General features: G+C 39.8%; 1 long non-coding RNA gene across 2 annotated transcripts; it reads left to right on the forward strand.

Annotated features, from left to right (window-relative positions):
• The first annotated feature begins 10,649 nt into the window (after nucleotides 1-10,649).
• LOC142098692 (uncharacterized) lies at nucleotides 10,650-15,837 on the forward strand. Of its 2 annotated transcripts, none has more exons than XR_012678396.1 (3): nucleotides 10,650-10,779; nucleotides 13,440-13,522; nucleotides 15,642-15,837. It is a non-coding gene; the product is annotated as an uncharacterized LOC142098692 (long non-coding RNA). The 2 variants fall into 2 exon arrangements; XR_012678397.1 differs by lacking the exon at nucleotides 10,650-10,779 and adding an exon at nucleotides 10,901-10,961.
• The last annotated feature ends 2,120 nt before the right edge of the window (nucleotides 15,838-17,957 follow it).

The raw sequence follows: 17,957 nt of genomic DNA on the forward strand, positions 1-17,957 counted from the left end.
TTCAGGAAATAGGTATATTAAATGTAAATGCTATTAATTTATTGCTAGGGTGGGGAATCTGTAATTTGGCAGGGAGGTAGACTATCAATTTACTGCTGGACTGTGGGTCAGAGCTAATTTTTTAATAGTGAGTGCTATTAATTTATTTGTGGGGTGATAGTGGGACTATTTAATTTAATAGTGAGGCCTATTATTTTAAAGTGAGTTGATGGGACCATTAATTTAATGCTGGGGTGGTTTGGGGCTATTAATTGAATGTAGTGCTGAGTTTGGGAAGGAGGACTATTAAATGTGAATATGCATTGTTTAACGGGGATGGTTGTGTGAAATGATTATATGTATTAAACATAAATGTTATTAATTTATTGCTGGGGCTGTTTGGAGGTAGGGAACTGGGTTTATTTATTAAATGAGAGTACTAATAATTTAATGTTGGGGCTGGTTGGAGTGAAATAGGTCTATTTATCAAATGTGAATACTATTATTTTAACGTTGGGGCCAGAGGGAGACCTCATTTTTAAACGTGGGTGCTATTGAATTAACGTTTGGGGCGGTTGGGAAAAAAAGGGGACATGAAAATTAGAATATTTAGAAAACTCCAAATAGGGCCCCAAAATTACAGGACCCAGACAAGCAGCAACTAAAGACACCAGCAGCCACAGGCGGTAAAAGTGCAAGAACAGGTAGTAGAGAGCAGGACAATCTACCAACTGTCCTGAATCTGGTGGGGCAGTTTCAAATTTTGGGTAAATGTCTCACTTAGTCAGGATTTGGTCTGACTGCAAGGACAGTTGGGAGGTATGTCCTGTTTCACACTGTACTCCTTGCAGGGCACCGGTACAGCAACTTCTTGGGGGCCCCTATAGGTGATTAGTATTTAAACTTATGTGCCGCAGCTGTGCGGTGGTGTGCTGTCAATGGGGATGTGGCCATACCATTGGGGGCGTGGCTGTGCATCATCGGTAGCGTGTCTAGCAGGTGAAAAGCACTAGGCCACCCTCCTACAGAAAAATGCATTACTCACACATGCGCCCTCTGCCCATTTAATCCATTCTTAAAATTGCATTTTAAGAATGGATTAAATGTTTTTTTTACATCGTTTGGCTTTGGCATGAGATAAATGTCTTATCTTCCCAATAAGTGTAAGAATTAATATTGGAACACTTCTAAAGATATCTTTTGAGGCTCTCATTCAAGAATACATCTTGTAAGTGGGACACTGAAGGGGGCTCTTCCATTGGAAAACGATTCCATTATATGCTGAGGATGTTTCAACATTAACATGCACATTATCATTTGGAACTGTATTTATTAATGAAGAGCACACTTCCACTAGAATATCATAATCATTTTATTTGAGGAATGAACAGCTTATGAATCTTTATTACACATTATTATTGATTGTAATACAGTATCACGTTATGTATTTTTTGTTTTATTTTTATAAGTGAATATTGCATTTTAATGTTGGAGGAAAAGCCATGTTGAATATAAGTATCAATATAATTTTGACTATATCACATGCACATTATTGTTTTTTTAATCAAACGATTTTTATGAGATTAAACAGCACTAGGCAATATCAGATTTTTGTCATCAGTTTATTGACAACTCGTTGTGAAGGAGGTTGGGATAGTGAAGAGCTGGTTTTGATGTTATAAACCCTGCCTTTTTGTATTGGTAGGGTTTCCATCCTGGTGGAGTGAATTAGGTTGGTGGTGCTGTGGAGAGTACCTATCTTGTTCAGGTGTAAGTATGGAGAAGTATGGAGAATAGCCAGCTGGCTAATCCCCATGCTTACACCTGGACAAGGTAGGTACTCTCCACAGCACCACCAAGGATGGATCCCCAGCCAATGCCAAAGGCAGGGCACTGATGTCTGCTTATTCTCCCTCCACTTCGATGCTTATACACCAACATGCCATTAACATGGCAATGCAGCAGTTTTTCTTCCTGTAAAATGAAGAGACAACTGGTAAGTGACAACGGTCAAAAGACTCATGTGCACAATACAAACATTTTAGCAGGACTTACATATATACACTGGGAAGGGATTTGAACGTGTTTACATTTGTCCTAGATTTTTACCCTATGCAATTTAAAATTCCGGAGGATTTTAGTTTGGTAATTACAGATCTGAAATCCAGTACTGACCATATATGTGTCAGAGCCATAACCTAAAATTATAGTGCCCGGGCGAGAAGGAAAATTGCAGCTTCCCTAGCCTTAAATTTTAACCATATTAACCTAAAATATCCCTAAAATGCGCCCCCCCTTCAGCATTGTGCCCTGGACTGTCGCACCTCTGGAACAGCCCTAGTTATGGCCCTGCTGTCTTTCCTTTAACTCTGATCTTATTCTGATATAAATTTGTATGTATGAGCTACTTGGTTGGCTTTTAAAAGTGTCTGTATATCAGCTAAATTCTAAATTATAGTGTCCATCTTGTGTATAATTTTGTGATAGGCTGTGGTCAGGTTGTGGAACATTCCCAGGTTATAAATATTACTGCACAGACGCTAATAGCTCATTTGTGACAAAGCTCTTAACAGAGCTAGTACTGTATTTTAAAATTGTGTCTACATTTTTCTCTGGTGCACTAAAGGTCCCAGTGTGCCCTGGATACCAGGGCATTGTGGCACTTGTGGTTCATCAAGTGCCAGCGTACCTTGGCAGCCATGGATATGTGGCGCTTATAGTACTACAAGTGCCAACATGCCCAAACACTGCCTGGGAATGCTGTGGCCTGTAGTGCACCATGGAAAAACTGACCTCTTTCTTTTATCACTTGTTACCCAACACCCACCGCACCAGGGGTGTAGGAGGAGCCATAGCGCTATTAGCACGAGGGGGAAGGGGGGTCTGACTTCTTTATGTGAGCCCAATCTCTGTATGGAATTCAGAACCGTGGTTTGTATTTGGCAGAGGGACCCCACTCTACAGGTTTCCCTGCCATAATGCCAAGATTTTGCCAATACCAGCCTAGGCTCGCAGTACTACAGTTTGGTTTTTTTGAGGGGGAGGAGGGCCTGTTTGTTTTTGTTTTTTAAATGTATTTCTTGGGTTTACGGCCCATAGCATATGATACAGTCCACTTAAAGTGTATCATGCATAAAGCTTATCATACATTAAAAGCATATGTCTTACTAAAATATATGCATTTTGCATACTATGCAGAGTCGGACGTATATTAAGATACAGGTGGCTATGAATATTTAGTTAGTCTTTTAAACGGACATAATTTATGTCTATGCATTTAGTGTAAATTTTGTCTGACTCTACATAAGGCCCACAGTGCAGAATTGTGAAGCAAAACTCCAGCAATTGTATATCTGAAAAATAACGCCTGCAAAATGACCTTATTAAAATACACAATTTGTGTGAAATCTGCAATTTCAATCATCTTTAGTCTGAGCATAGCCTTATAGTGTGACTGTGGTGTGTATAGTAAATTGTGTTTTATGGCAATTTGTGTTTTCCAGGGACTCATCCTAACTGTGCTTCTCTAATCATGTGAATTTAAAGTACAGTTTTCTAGAGCTATGAAAGTCACCTACTTGGTGCATTTGGTCTCCTTCTCCTCATCCTCCATTACTTTGTATTTGGAGGTTTCCTATGATGCAGGGCAGAGAACAAACATCATTTTAATATGAGAAAACAATTTAACCAACATTATAAACTTTTTATAGGACATTGTAGGTGTATGACATTTAATTCAGAAGATAAAATAAGTCTATAAAGGTGCAGTGCCATCAGTGGAGTAGGGTAAGCAGAGGTGTGGGCTATAGATGGTGGGTGTTGGCAGAAACTCAAACTATTATTACAGACCTATTGCTCAGCCAGAGTAGGTAGGTAGATAGAGACAGACATACTCTAACAATTCTCATCCAGCCCTCAGTCAGCTGGTAATTGTGTAATGGTTTTGTGTGAGGTAGTTCCACAACATTTGGAACATGTTTTGCAGTGAATGGATAGTTCTAGTTGTAAAACTATTGTACAGATGTTTATTGACTCACCTTCCTCCTAAAAATGCGCCTCCACCAGGATCTCTTTGGTTCTGTAGATAAAATGCAAAATAAGTCATACTGGTGTCATGAATTCTCCAATTGCCTGGAGAGTTTTGGTGTTGGTTTTTTCTTATACTTTTCAGTTTCTCAGAAGCACATAATATTTTAATAATGTTATTTTTAATTGAAGTTATTCAATGGTTTGCTTGATTAGAGCGATATACACTAACCCTTCATCTAATTTCACTCTAATGGTATTAGACAAGGGTGTCCATTGCTCTCCCACTTAATGAGGCAGAGCCAGGTCTTTCAAGAAGGGGTTAGTATAGTTTCAGAGTTATAACTACTTTACTTACCATAGTTATCTCTGGGAGGCGCGTAGAACCAAATGTATTGGTCTTCGTCATCATTATCATCACAGTCCTAAAAATAGTAAAATTATACATATGAATACATCTTGGCATTGCAATATGTGAATAGACTCCAGTATGCATTTTACTTGAATACATTTATCCCTGGCAGTAATAATGTTTTTAATTAAGTACCCCCAAGCAGCTTCTGTCTCCCTCTTTAACATTACGGTACCAATAGCAACATTCTAATTATCAAACAGTACATTAATGATATTCGTGTTGGGATAAAATTTACACTGATTTACAGAGGTCGGCTTCAAACCTTAAATTTGCTTTGTTGCTGGTACATACAGTTTAATACAGGTTTATTCTAATAAATATTAATTATATTGCTAGTAATTTCTGCATAGTGTTACTTACCATTCCAACAATTTCCATAGGTGCTATCAGCAGTTTGTCTGTTGATGAACTGACTTGTTACAGCTTGGAGGGACTAATAAGTAATATTATGCAGCATGACATCACTGTGATGTTATAGACAGGGGATAATCTGACTGCCATTATTTGCTAATTAAAGTGGCCCATGCATATTTACATTTTTTTATCTTTTGTGCATTACATGTTGTTGGTTTAAAAACAAATAGTAGGACAAAAAAGTTCTACTAGAGGCTGTGTAAGGTTTTCTTGTGAATGCACATGGTTTCTCATGTATGATGGTTTCTCCCTTTTGAGCTGTTGTGCTGGGACTTCCAGGACCCTAAACATACTATGTAGTAATTATGTACTTCTGTTGGAAAACTTTCATGAATCTAATCCAAAGTATACCAAATTGTGGGAGCGAGACTTAGGCCAAATCCCGTCAGAATTTAATCTGGCTAAGATCTTCCAGTACTCCCAAGTAAGCTCTTCTAACATTTCGGTCCTGATGATCCAGTTCAAATACTATCTAGGTCAGTGTTGGCTAACCTGTGACACTCCAGGTGTTGTGAAACTACAAGTCCCAGCGTGCTTTGCCAATTTATAGCAGCTTATTGCTGGAAGGTTATGCTGGGACCTGTAGTTTCACAACCCTTGGAGTGTCACAGGTTAGCCAACACTGCTCTAAGTGGTACAGATGTCCTTCTCAGTTGTCTAAAATGCATCCCGGAGTCTCAGGTAAGTGCTGAAGGTGTGGCTCAGAGTTTGGGTCATTTTACATATTCAGTAGAAGTGTCCTAGACCTTTTTGGCTCAAGTTTAAAGAAGCTTCTGAAAAATATTGTCCAGTTCCCTCACGCCTGAGTTTCTGGTTGTTTAACCTTTACGAGTATTCCAATATCCCAATACAAGAAATCACTTCTCAGACATCTTAATAATGCAGCCAAAGCTGTGATACCTGTTCATTGGAGGTCCCCTGCTCCCCCTCCCTTAAGGAGTGGGTACCAAGAATAGATTACTACATGGAGATGGATGAGCTCTCCTTATCCAGTACTGACCGCTATACAGACTGTCTCCACCTTTGCTAGCTGGTTGGAATTCAAAGACTCCCACCGTTCCATTCCCTGTTTGAGGCGCGAGACCAGAATAGTAACAGAATTTTGTCTGGTCTCTGAGACACGTCTGGGTTAAGTTGCTGTTTTGAGTTCTAATCTGACTCTGGTGGTTCTTCTCTACTACATCTTATGTTGTCTCCTTCATCATTTATTTTGATTGGAAGCTGCAGTATTCTGAGGATCAATCTCCCCCCCCCTCCCTTTTCCTCCCCCTTCTCCCAAACTTCTGAAGTTTACAGCTGGTTATTGTAGACTGAACTGTATGGAGAACCTATGTTTGTCCTGACCTTATTAATGGTAACTAATTATGCTGTCTCAATGCTGTGTTTTGTCTTGCATCTGTATCTTTTCTCCAGTAAAAACAGATTATTCACAAAAAAAGCCTCCCAGCATTTCAATAGGCTATTGAGGGACACTTTTTTAATGATCAGAGAAATGCCCATGTTTCTCTGCATACTTTTGGATACAAGTTACCATAAGATACAGCTATTTTCACTCAAAAACATTATCAATCATCCTAATATAAAGGATGTAAGCTGTAATAAATTATAAAATGACAGGTGAATTTGTGGTCCAAAACAAAGATACTTGTGAGAGATGTATAAACATGTATTTATAGTAAAATAAAAAGAATTGAGGTACTCTAAAAGGGTGCCAGCGGGGAGTCAGTATAGTTCTTGGTGGCTGGTTTCTTCACCAGGAGCAGCCACCTTCCTTCTATTGGTCGTGGGTCTAATGATCCGTCCCTCCCCCCTGTGTGTAGCTGCTTCCTCCCTCCTCCAGCCCTTACTGAGAGAGGTCACATGGGACCCGCACCATGCGACAGGAGCCGTCCTATGTGTGCAGAGCGGCAGGGGAGGCCCCTACAGTGCACGGATGGAACAAGGTAAGTGTGAGGGAAGGGAGGCTAGTATGTTATAATGTGTGAGGGTAGGGGTTGAGTAGATTATTATAATGTGTAAGTGAGGGTACAGTAATATAATGTGTTAGGGAACAGGGGTTGGTGTTACTAGAATATAATGTGTGAGGGAAGGGGGGTCTTAATAGTATGTGGGTGTTATTTTATTTGTAAGGTGATGGTGGGGCAATTTAATTTAATAGTTGGACATTTAATTTAACGCTGGGGTGGTTTGGGGGCTACTAAATGAATGTGGGTCTGTTTGGGGAGAATGAGGTCTATTTTTTTAAATTGTGTATTGGAATTATTAAATGGCAATAATGGTTTCAGGAAATAGGTATATTAAATGTAATTGCTATTAATTTATTGCTAGGGTGGGGAATCTGTAATTTGGCAGGGGGGTAGACTATCAATTTACTGCTGGACTGTGGTTCAGAGCTAATTTTTTAATAGTGAGTGCTATTAATTTATTTGTGGGGTGATAGTGGGACTATTTAATTTAATAGTGAGGCCTATTATTTTAAAGTGAGTTGATGGGACCATTAATTTAATGCTGGGGTGGTTTGGGGCTATTAATTGAATGTGGTGCTGAGTTTGGGAAGGAGGACTATTAAATGTGAATATGCATTGTTTAATGGGGATGGTTGTGTGAAATGATTATATGTATTAAACATAAATGTTATTAATTTATTGCTGGGGCTGTTTGGAGGTAGGGAACTGGGTTTATTTATTAAATGAGAGTACTAATAATTTAATGTTGGGGCTGGTTGGAGTGAAATAGGTCTATTTATCAAATGTGAATACTATTATTTTAACGTTGGGGCCAGAGGAATACCTCATTTTTAAACGTGGGTGCTATTGAATTAACGTTTGGGGCGGTTGGGAAAAAAAGGGGACATGAAAATTAGAATATTTAGAAAACTCTAAATAGGGCCCCAAAATTACAGGATCCAGACAAGCAGCAACTAAAGACACCAGCAGCCACAGGCGGTAAAAGTGCAAGAACAGGTAGTAGAGAGCAGGACAATCTACCAACTGTCCTGAATCTGGTGGGGCAGTTTCAAATTTTGGGTAACTGTCTCACTTAGTCAGGATTTGGTCTGACTGCAAGGACAGTTGGGAGGTATGTCCTGTTTCACACTGTACTCCTTGCAGGGCACCGGTACAGCAACTTCTTGGGGGCCCCTATAGGTGATTAGTATTTAAACTTATGTGCCGCAGCTGTGCGGTGGTGTGCTGTCAATGGGGATGTGGCCATACCATTGGGGGCGTGGCTGTGCATCATCGGGGGCGTGTCTAGCAGGTGAAAAGCACTAGGCCACCCTCCTACAGAAAAATGCATTACTCACACATGCGCCCTCTGCCCAGCAGCTCTAGTCACACGTGCCCCCGTCTGCCCACATGGTTTAGTCACACATGCCCCCTCTGCCCATCAGCTTTAGTCACACGTGCCCCCTCCCCAGCACTTCTTCTTACCTTTTTCTCCACTATACAGCACAAGAAGATTTCCAGCAGCCCCCGCCCGCACTCTGTATCATGTGATCGCTGCTCTGATAGTGAGATGAGGATGCTGTTGCCATACTGCCTGCAATCTTAGGGTGGGCGATTGCCCCCCTCTAGATCTGTCCATGGTCCCCGCTGGTACCTGGTCTGGCTCTGCACACAGCCCCCCCCCCCCCCTCACACCCCACCGACACTTGCGAGCAAACAAAACTTTCCCAGTCTGGGAGGCTGCAACACTATTTGTTTAGGCTTTACTAATGCTGCTAATAAGATGTTTGTAGCGGCATGTCGTGGTCGTAGCTCTTGAAGGTATGGCTCTGGGTAGAACACAAGAAAAACGCGCTGTGAGGATTAATACATCCCTTGTGCTAGCTAATAATATAAAATAATACCAGAATAAATAAAGGATTGGTCTCTATTAGTAAATATACAAATTTATTAACACGAATATAAACAAAATAAAATTAATATAGAAAATAACTGGTCATAAGACAGAACAAAAAATATACAATGCTTTTCACACACAAACTTCAAATAATAAAGGCTCCTGTAGTCCTCTCAGCACTACATAAATAATGTCGTAACACCTAGCCAAAAATCCGCCAGTAATACTAATCCAATGTATATCTTATAGAGCAGGGGTGGGCAACCCGCGGCTCTTTGAATTTAAAATTGAGGCTCCTGGCCAGCTGGTTGATGCTCTGTGGCTGTCGGCAGTGCTCCAGGTGCCGACAGTCACATATCTGATAGCTCGGCTCACTTACAGCAGCCACGTCATGTGACCTCTTCTGCATAACACATGGGAGGTCATGTTATCACTGCTATCCAATCAGGGAAGGAGGAGGAGAGTGTGCAGTCTGCTCTCCCCCCTTCCTCTGCGCAAGATCCAACGTCTGTGACAGGTAAGTAAGGAGAGTGTGAGAGGATGAGTGGCATGTATGGGGCACATGGTGAGGCCGAGTGGCATGTATGGGGCACATGGTGATGCTGATTGGCATGTATGGGGCACATGGTGAGGCTAACTGGCATGTATGGGGCACATGGTGAGGCCGAGTGGCATGTATAGGGCACATGGTGAGGCCGAGTGGCATGTTTGGGGCATGTGGGGAGGCTGAGTGGCATGTGTGGGGCATGTGGGGAGGCCAAATGGCATGTATGGGGCATGTGGGAGGATTAGTGGCATGTGGGGAGGCTAAGTGGTATGTGTGGGGAATGTGGGGAGGCTGAGTGGCATATGTGGGGAGGCTGAGTGGCATATGTGGGGCATGTGGGGAGGCTGAGTGGCATGTGTGGGGCACATGGTGAAGTCTGGTGGGAATGTGAAGAGGTCTGAGGGACATGTTGGCTATTTATGTCTTTTTTTTTATTCCCACTTCAACAGTTCCCTCCACAGAGATTGTGGATACAGAAGCAGCGGGAGCTACTGTGGAGAGACTGTAAGTACCCTTTGAACCCTCCTCTGCTGGACACAGCAGCAAGGTAAGAGCTGAGGTTATTATTATTATTATTATTATTTATTATAAACATTTTGCCAATGTTGGATATCTTATTTTTCACTTGCCAAGATATTGTAAATTATGTTATATTTTTAATATATGTGTGTGCGTTATGTATGGGCATGTTTATACTGTTTATATGTAATGCACACATATACTAAGGGTAAAGTTGGCTCTTTACCGTATCTATGGGTATTTTTGGGCTTTTCGGCTCCAAAAGGTTGGCCACCGCTGTCCTAGAGAATCACCCACCAGTGCTATTAGGGAGATTAAGGTCCCAAGCTGAACTGTTCAGCATCTATCGCTAATGCGTGCGCCTCGTTTCTGCGCATGTGCGGTGTAAAGAAACACAAAAAAATGGTCATGAAACACAACTTGTGTTTCACTCTGGATGACACCCTTTATGTATAAATTATATTAGATATCCAATTCCCTTAAGGGTGGCAGTACGCTACAATACAGTGTTGTTTGTGTTGCCAGCACTGATATTATGTAGACTCTTGTAGCTATGATCCTTAATTGGCAATTAGGATGGAACACAGCACAAAGTAGGAGAGTGGAATCGTGGACTACAGATTATTAAAGGAGGATATAGGCCTATGTGCATATTGTATACGTTTGATTTTAATCGTGCAATAAAAGAAGTATAACGCTGTGACACCCTCCTCATGACTATCTATATACATGCTGGTAATTACATATCTCGGACATACGAACAGGAGAAAAATGATAATCTAACACTCAGTAAGTGTATAGTAGTCTACGTGGTTTTCCATCATAATACAGTTTTACACTATATGCGGTTCTCTGCTCTTTCCGGTCTATATATCCTAACACAATGAGAATGCAGACCGCATAACACTGCACAGAAGACAAGATAGTCTCTAACATTGAAAACGGTCCTGGGGACAACATAAACCAGGGAGATCATGCAAAAGAATCACATAACACTGAACTCTTGGAGACGGACATTTTTTTCTATCAACCAAATGTAAGTGCATAGTGTATTACCCGACTTACTAATGATCCATACAGTATCACGCTATGTATTCCCCTCTGATGTGTGTCAGGTAAACAGAGACAATAATCAATGAGATTTCCCAGAGGCAAGATATCAACCAACATACCAACCAGCCCCCTGGGAAGTATCAGACCGTGGATGATACACATGAGGTACAACAACAATTTAAGATAGTAATCCTTGATCCAGAGTACTATTGACTTAGGGCGACAGCTCATTTAATAAGTTTAACATCACAGCGACAGTATATTACTCTAATATTGCATAAAAATGAAAAAAAATATGTGGTTTGAGCACTGAGGTCTATTAATACTACATATTGTTTTTGGGAGTTACTCTCTAGACCCAGCATACATCACATAAGATACCTGGGACAGCTAGTAGTGCTATTCATTTACCTCTATAATATGCACCCTACTTGTATGTGGAAAGTGATATAAATGGCTTCCACCTGACTGATCAGGAAATTTTTATTCATATATTGCCAGCAATGTGACACTCTCCGTCTTTACCCTTAGTGATTGTTAGAATGTGTAAGAAAAGATGCCTGATAGGTAAGGCTGAAGGAGTATTTGGAATAGCATTTTACCAGATGGAGTATACCTAAACACAGTGTAAATGATATATCAGAGATTCCAGATAAAATAGTTCATGAATCTACCTCAGAACTAGAAAAGATAACTGAGCAAGACTGAGCTAATATAATTCTAACTCTTGAAAATAGGATGGTCTTGGATGATTTGTTAGGTAGATAAGGAGGTTGTATGTGCTGTAATAGGTCAGGAATGCTGCACTTTTATACACAATAATCCTGCAAATATTTAGCAAAATAATATCAATAAGGAAGTTGACTATTTAAGACATGAAGATTCAGCAAACTGTCCTTTATTAACACAACTATATTGTCCTCACAAGAGTAATAAAGTAGATGCTATCACCACTGAGGGTTTCTAGCCAGTACTCACTGACTCATGAAATTGAGAATGTACATTTGTCCTACTGGTAACTAGTTATACCACCGGATCCTGGCACCAGGCAGCAGATGCTGGAAACACACCTTTAGTCTCTGGTCACACCTCAGAAGACATGTAACAGCTGTCAGAATACATCATGGCCACATTTGACTTGCAAAATCTTACCAGACATTATGTAATATATACAGTTTCAGAAGGAAACAATAGTTCATTGGAGGGATATAAAGTTGCTCAGGTAAACCACTATCTCCTGCTTCACATGTAGGTTTATGTATAGTCTAACACAGAGACCAGGAAATCACATATTGTACTAGCAGTGCCCATCAAATATTGTAGAATTCTTACACTCATATTATAACAGAAGTGCCCATATGATAATATATAATGATAAGTGGAAGCACATGTTGTAATGGTGGGTGTCATTATTAAACCAAAATTGCATAGGCCAGCAGCAGTTGATCATGTTATATCAGTAGTGTCCATATATGGCAGAGTATGTCATATGGGCCGAGTATGCCCATACTATACAAACACTGCTCATGATCATGAATAGTGCCCAGCAGAGGGTGCTTATACTATACCACCAGTGCCCATGACTAGTAGTGCATAGCTGAGAGCCATACTACCAGCATTTCCTATAACTAGTCAGTAGAGGGTTCTTATACTATACCACTAATAGGGAAAGCAGAGCTGAGGATGATTTCTAACAGGGGGTTTCCAAATGCATAGTTTCAAAGAAAAAGTAACAACAAAAAACACTTGCTGCAATAACAGTAAAATATAGACCGTACAATGTAAAATATATAAATATTCCAATTATACGCAGGTTTCCAGGCCTGATCTCGTGCTTTTCATCACTCTCAGCAGACAAGAAACTGTAGAATATACCACATGACTTACCTTTACTGCATTTTTTTTTCATGAAAGTAAAAGAAACACTAGAGCCAAATGTAAGAACAAGTGGCCATTTTATTGAAGTCAAATCTCATTAAAACAGAGGCAGATACCCAAATAGACTGTGTCTTAGACTACAGGTCTTTTAATACAGGCAAGACAGTGATTTGAGGGTAGGGAGTTTTTGGGCAACTCTACGCTTCCCTCAGCAGCTAAATGGGCTACCACAGCGCTAGTTACACTGTTGCTGGGTTCTCCTCAGGCTTCATGGTTCCAGCTGTCATGGGAGTCAAAACCACAGCAATTGGCAAATAAAGTTTACCAAGTTAGTGTAGCAGATGATCCAGCACTGCTGAGTTAAAAAATATAATTCCACTTACAATAAAGGAGAGAATAGTTTCTCATAGGGAGCATTGTTCACTGTGACTGCTTGTGGTAGGTGTGATCTGTCTGCGGTGAACACATATATGTACACAGGCCCTTACATGTATATGTGTAACTGAAATTAAAGTTTACGTTGGCTTATGTGGAATTTGCATTAACTCCTGAGGATAGACAGGGCTTTTTTGGTTCTCCCTCTCTCCAGAGAAAGCACACAGATAGGGCTGGTCTGTATGTGGTCAATAGACCATAGAGTGTTATTAAATGACCATGCAAATGTAGGAACAGAATTATTAGGACTTTGTGAAATACTAAAATATATGTTCTTTTTTGTAATAATGTCCCTTTTTAATGTCTTCATCTCTCATAACTTCATACCAGTGACAGATCAGATAAGAGAAGTGCAGCATAGGACAGTTAGAACTATCGGGGATCTCGACAGACTGGCAAATGGCACATCTTAGGTAAGTATGTTTTTATTTTCTATGTTATCACCTTTAATATTTTTATCATTTATTTTTTATTCCTTTTTTAACACTTTATTTTGTAGATTGTTTTGTTGAAAGTTCTAAAACAACCCCACAGACTAGGATGTCAAAGATCTCACAGTCTATAATAGTGTATATAAACATATGCTCCTACACGATGGGTCCTGTGGATGAGATGATCCATTAAGACTCAGATCACCTATTTAATGTAGAGCACCGGTGATCACTGTGACAAAATGTATATACTATTGTAAGTTATATGTTTTTCGCTGTACTTAATTCTATCTGATGTGGCTGCTGACTGATCATGAATGAGATGTTGTGGGTGTCCAATGGGTATGCCAGTGGAAGTGCACAAAATATAAATATAGTGCCTATATTATGTCTACATTTCCAATGACTATGTTAGTAAAAGGTACTTATACTATACTACCCATGACATAGCTGGGTGGCCATAATATATAGCACAAATTGTGACCTGTACTCATCTTGACCTTATCCTTGGTTTCCAAAATAAGAAATGAACAATCATTGCTTACCTTAAGACCTGCTGTTAGTTGCTAATCTGCTGTGTCCTGGTCCTGCACTGACTGACTTGATGGTGTCTGTATGGAATGAGAGGTGGTGGAATTGTTTAGGAGTGAAAGATGAAACCTCTCGCTCTGTGCTAGTAGTGATTGGTGCACAGTGTGTCATATCAGTGTTTGTGCAACATTACTTCCACCCCAGGCCTCATGGTACGCGTAAGTATCTTGTTCTGTTATTTGTATACTTGGTGCAGTTGGTGTGCAGCTCCCTATGACCCACATAGATTCAAATAAGTGTGTTTGTAAACTGAGCACTCAGTCATAGCTCATTTTCTATTTTAAAAAACCCTATTTGTCATGTCTGTCACTTAGACACCATAAAGACACATTGGGCCTGATTCATTAAGGAAAGTAAGGCAAAAAAAGGAGTAAGTTTTCTCCTGGTCATACCATGTTACAATGCAAGGGGTGCAAATTAGCTTATTTCGCACATAAGATAAATACTGTCTGTTTTTTCATGTAGCACACAAATACTTGATAGCTTTATTTTTACACTGACATTTAAAGTTGATCTAGGACAAGCCCTACCTCAATAAAATAAATCTGCTATCACATTTTAAATTTACCTCCCCTCCAATGCAACTTGGTTTTGCCAAAGAGCAAAGTTGTTGTTTTTTTGCATTATTTTTCTTAATGAATCAGGCCCATTCTGTGATTAGGAATCTCTATACACTGTCCTGGCTTATGAAACTGGTCTGTGAATGGGTTTGTCAGTCTTTGATCATACTATACACTGTAGTAATGCAAGGTCTTCATGTTGGGAGAGTTGGGATATCAATTTTCTCATAGGCAATCAAGCTGAAAAAGTTAAGCAGCCACCCTGATGATAAGTATTTGTAGCAGAAGTTTTCTTTATGGAAACTTGGATATAGCAGTTGAGGGCTCTTGGTGACCTTCTCTATTATAATACACCATTGTACTTATTGCTACAAAATTACTACTATGGATTTCCACGACTATGGAGTTACCAACCTCTTCTCTCACACTCTGTACAACCCTTCACATGTGTAAGTGTTTAATGAAAACCAACTCTTTAAAAAAGGCTATTCCTATTCTCCATACTCCTACTTTCCCTAATACTACTAACTACTCCTCCCACATCCACCATCAGCCACAACTCATTTCTTACATCTCCAGTGTCCTCATTAAAAACATTAATTCATGCACTCATCATCTCCCGCATCGACTATTGCAATTCCCTCCTTACTGGTCTTCCCAAAGTCAGACTTGAACCCCTACAATCTATTTTGCACGCAGCGGCTAGACTGATTTTCCTTACAAACCGTTATTCCTCTGCTGAGCCACTCTGTCAGTCTCTACATTGGCTGCCTGTATTTCAACGAATCCAATATAAAATTCTTCTACTAACATACAGGGCCATCAACAAAATTGCACCGACATACATTTCCTCACTTGTCTCGAAATATCTCCCTACTCGTCACCTCCGTTCTGCACAAGATCTACGTCTCTCCTCCACACTCATCACATCCTCCCATTCTCGGTTACAGGATTTTTCCGGGCTGCACCTAATTTGTGGAATTCCCTCCCTCGCACAGTAAGACTTTCCTCTAGTCTTCAAACCTTCAAGCGTTCACTGAAAACCCACCTCTTCAGACAATGTTATGATATTCCTCAACCATCATCTTAATCTCCCTAGATTACCCTATTGCCCTCCTCTACACAGCTAACGCAAGACAACAACCTTCTGACCAACTTTGCAACACACACAGCCCACTCAGTACTTTTACCTTTGCAGTCTGGCTAGTCCATTGTGCAATATGATGTAGCACATGCCCTTGTGTTTCTAACTCCCATTGTCCTATAGATTGTAAGCTTTCGAGCAGGGTTCTCTTACCTCTCTGTCTGTATGTATTACCCAGTATTGTATTATTAATGTTTGTTCCCAATTGTAAAGCGCTACGGAATTTGCTGGGGCTATATAAATAAATGTTGATGATGATGATGATTCCTCTCTCCCTTCTGTTATGTGTGGCCTCTTCCTGTTCCCGTCATTGACGCGCACCAAATGACAGGCATGCCTGTGTGCAGAGATGTCCCAGGTGTGCAGAGATGTAAGAGAGGCAGACAGAAGAGTCTACCTTTCCAATACAGTGTGTGAGGGAAGAGAGGGGGGTGTCTTAATATAATGTATGAGGGAAGGCAGAGAGGATCTTAATATAATGTGCTAGGGGGGGTAAGATATTAATTTAAAGGAGGAGTGTCGGTCCGGCTAATTATCTAATAGGTGCTATTTTATTTGTGGGTGATGGTGGGACTTTTTCATTTAATAGTGTATGCCTCTTTGAATCTTTTGGATCAAAGATCTCCCCCGTGTAAGTTTGAAATTTAGAAGGTATTGATTGACTGCACGTGGTGGTAATAAGTAAAAACTAACACCACTTGGGTATTTAAAGGTGCTTGATTATTTCTATATGCATCATATTATGACACATTTTTTATATCCATTTTACATAAGTACATCGGTGGAATACAATACCTGGATTCACATCACCGTTATGCGCATTTATAGACTTTGAGAACTTAAGGATATTGAAGGCTCATCTTTTCTGGATAGTGTGATTCTGGACTTGTGTGAATATGTGATTCTATTATATGAAGACATTCTCAGATTTATACACTGTTTTAATTTTGATATTATATCAGATCATTAGCGCCATTTCTATTTGCTATATTATATGTCAGAAATTATTTATGGTGTTTAATATACAAGGTATAGACATATCTGGTTGTGATACCATTAACAATATGTCGTGCGCAAATATTGCCAATTTATAATCTTTGGAAGCTACTTTGATCCTTTTATATATCTCATGTGTCATTCTCCCACTTTCTAGCATTCCAGTCGGTTTTTAGGATGTTTTCATTTTTACTTTTATATTTATCTATATTTATATATGTTTAATAATTTGCTTTATTGCTGTTTTATTGCTGTGATATATTTACCTAAACACCAGTTCTATTAAAGAGTTAATCTTTAGAAGCTCCAGTTTGTTCTCAAGTGTTTGAACTTACTGATTACATATTAACCTATCACAAATGGATCTGTGGCTTTATATAGAAAGAGACTGAACACCAAATTATACAGCTTTGATAAAGTCTGCCATAGACAGACGAAACGTGTCAGTATATACCTCTCTGCTATACTCCGAAAGCTTTTGAGAGTGTCTATTGTGCCAACACTATACCCGGACAGAAAGGAACTTACGGAGCTAGGAACTTTCATTCACATCACTTTGTTCCTGGACAGACATCTGAGGGTGCGCACCCATTACAAGTCTGCTTGTCATCTACAAGGAACATCAAGGGTTGAGCACGGCCACCTAAAAATCGTGAGTTATATACTCCATCATTGCCTCTCATCACTCCCTCAATATTCATTTGCTCCCGATTCTCAGAGTCGAGTTACATTATTGTTGGGAACTTATTTTCTATTTACTCTCTATCGGAGTCTGAACTTTATATCATTGATGATCATTCCTGTTGGTATCTATATATACCTTACTGTCCTATGCAACTATAGGGAACACATGGTCTCATTACCTCCAGCCTTTTTCACTATTGTGATTAATCACGAGTATATGTGTATCTATTGTTTTTATTGAATGTGATATTTTAATAAATCATTTTGCATTCCATAGCCGGCTGGGATTCTATCAATACTGAATAGTTATTTTTCAATTTATCATTACATAATATTCATTGAAGGTGTCTATATATTTAGTATCTGGTGATATTTGCGCTGGTTGTCTTTGTTTTTTAATATTTCTCATTTGCCCTTAAAGAAATTGCCAAGGGCTCTAATG

This window comes from Mixophyes fleayi, chromosome 7 (assembly GCF_038048845.1).
Source record: "Mixophyes fleayi isolate aMixFle1 chromosome 7, aMixFle1.hap1, whole genome shotgun sequence".
Lineage (NCBI taxonomy): Eukaryota > Metazoa > Chordata > Amphibia > Anura > Limnodynastidae > Mixophyes > Mixophyes fleayi.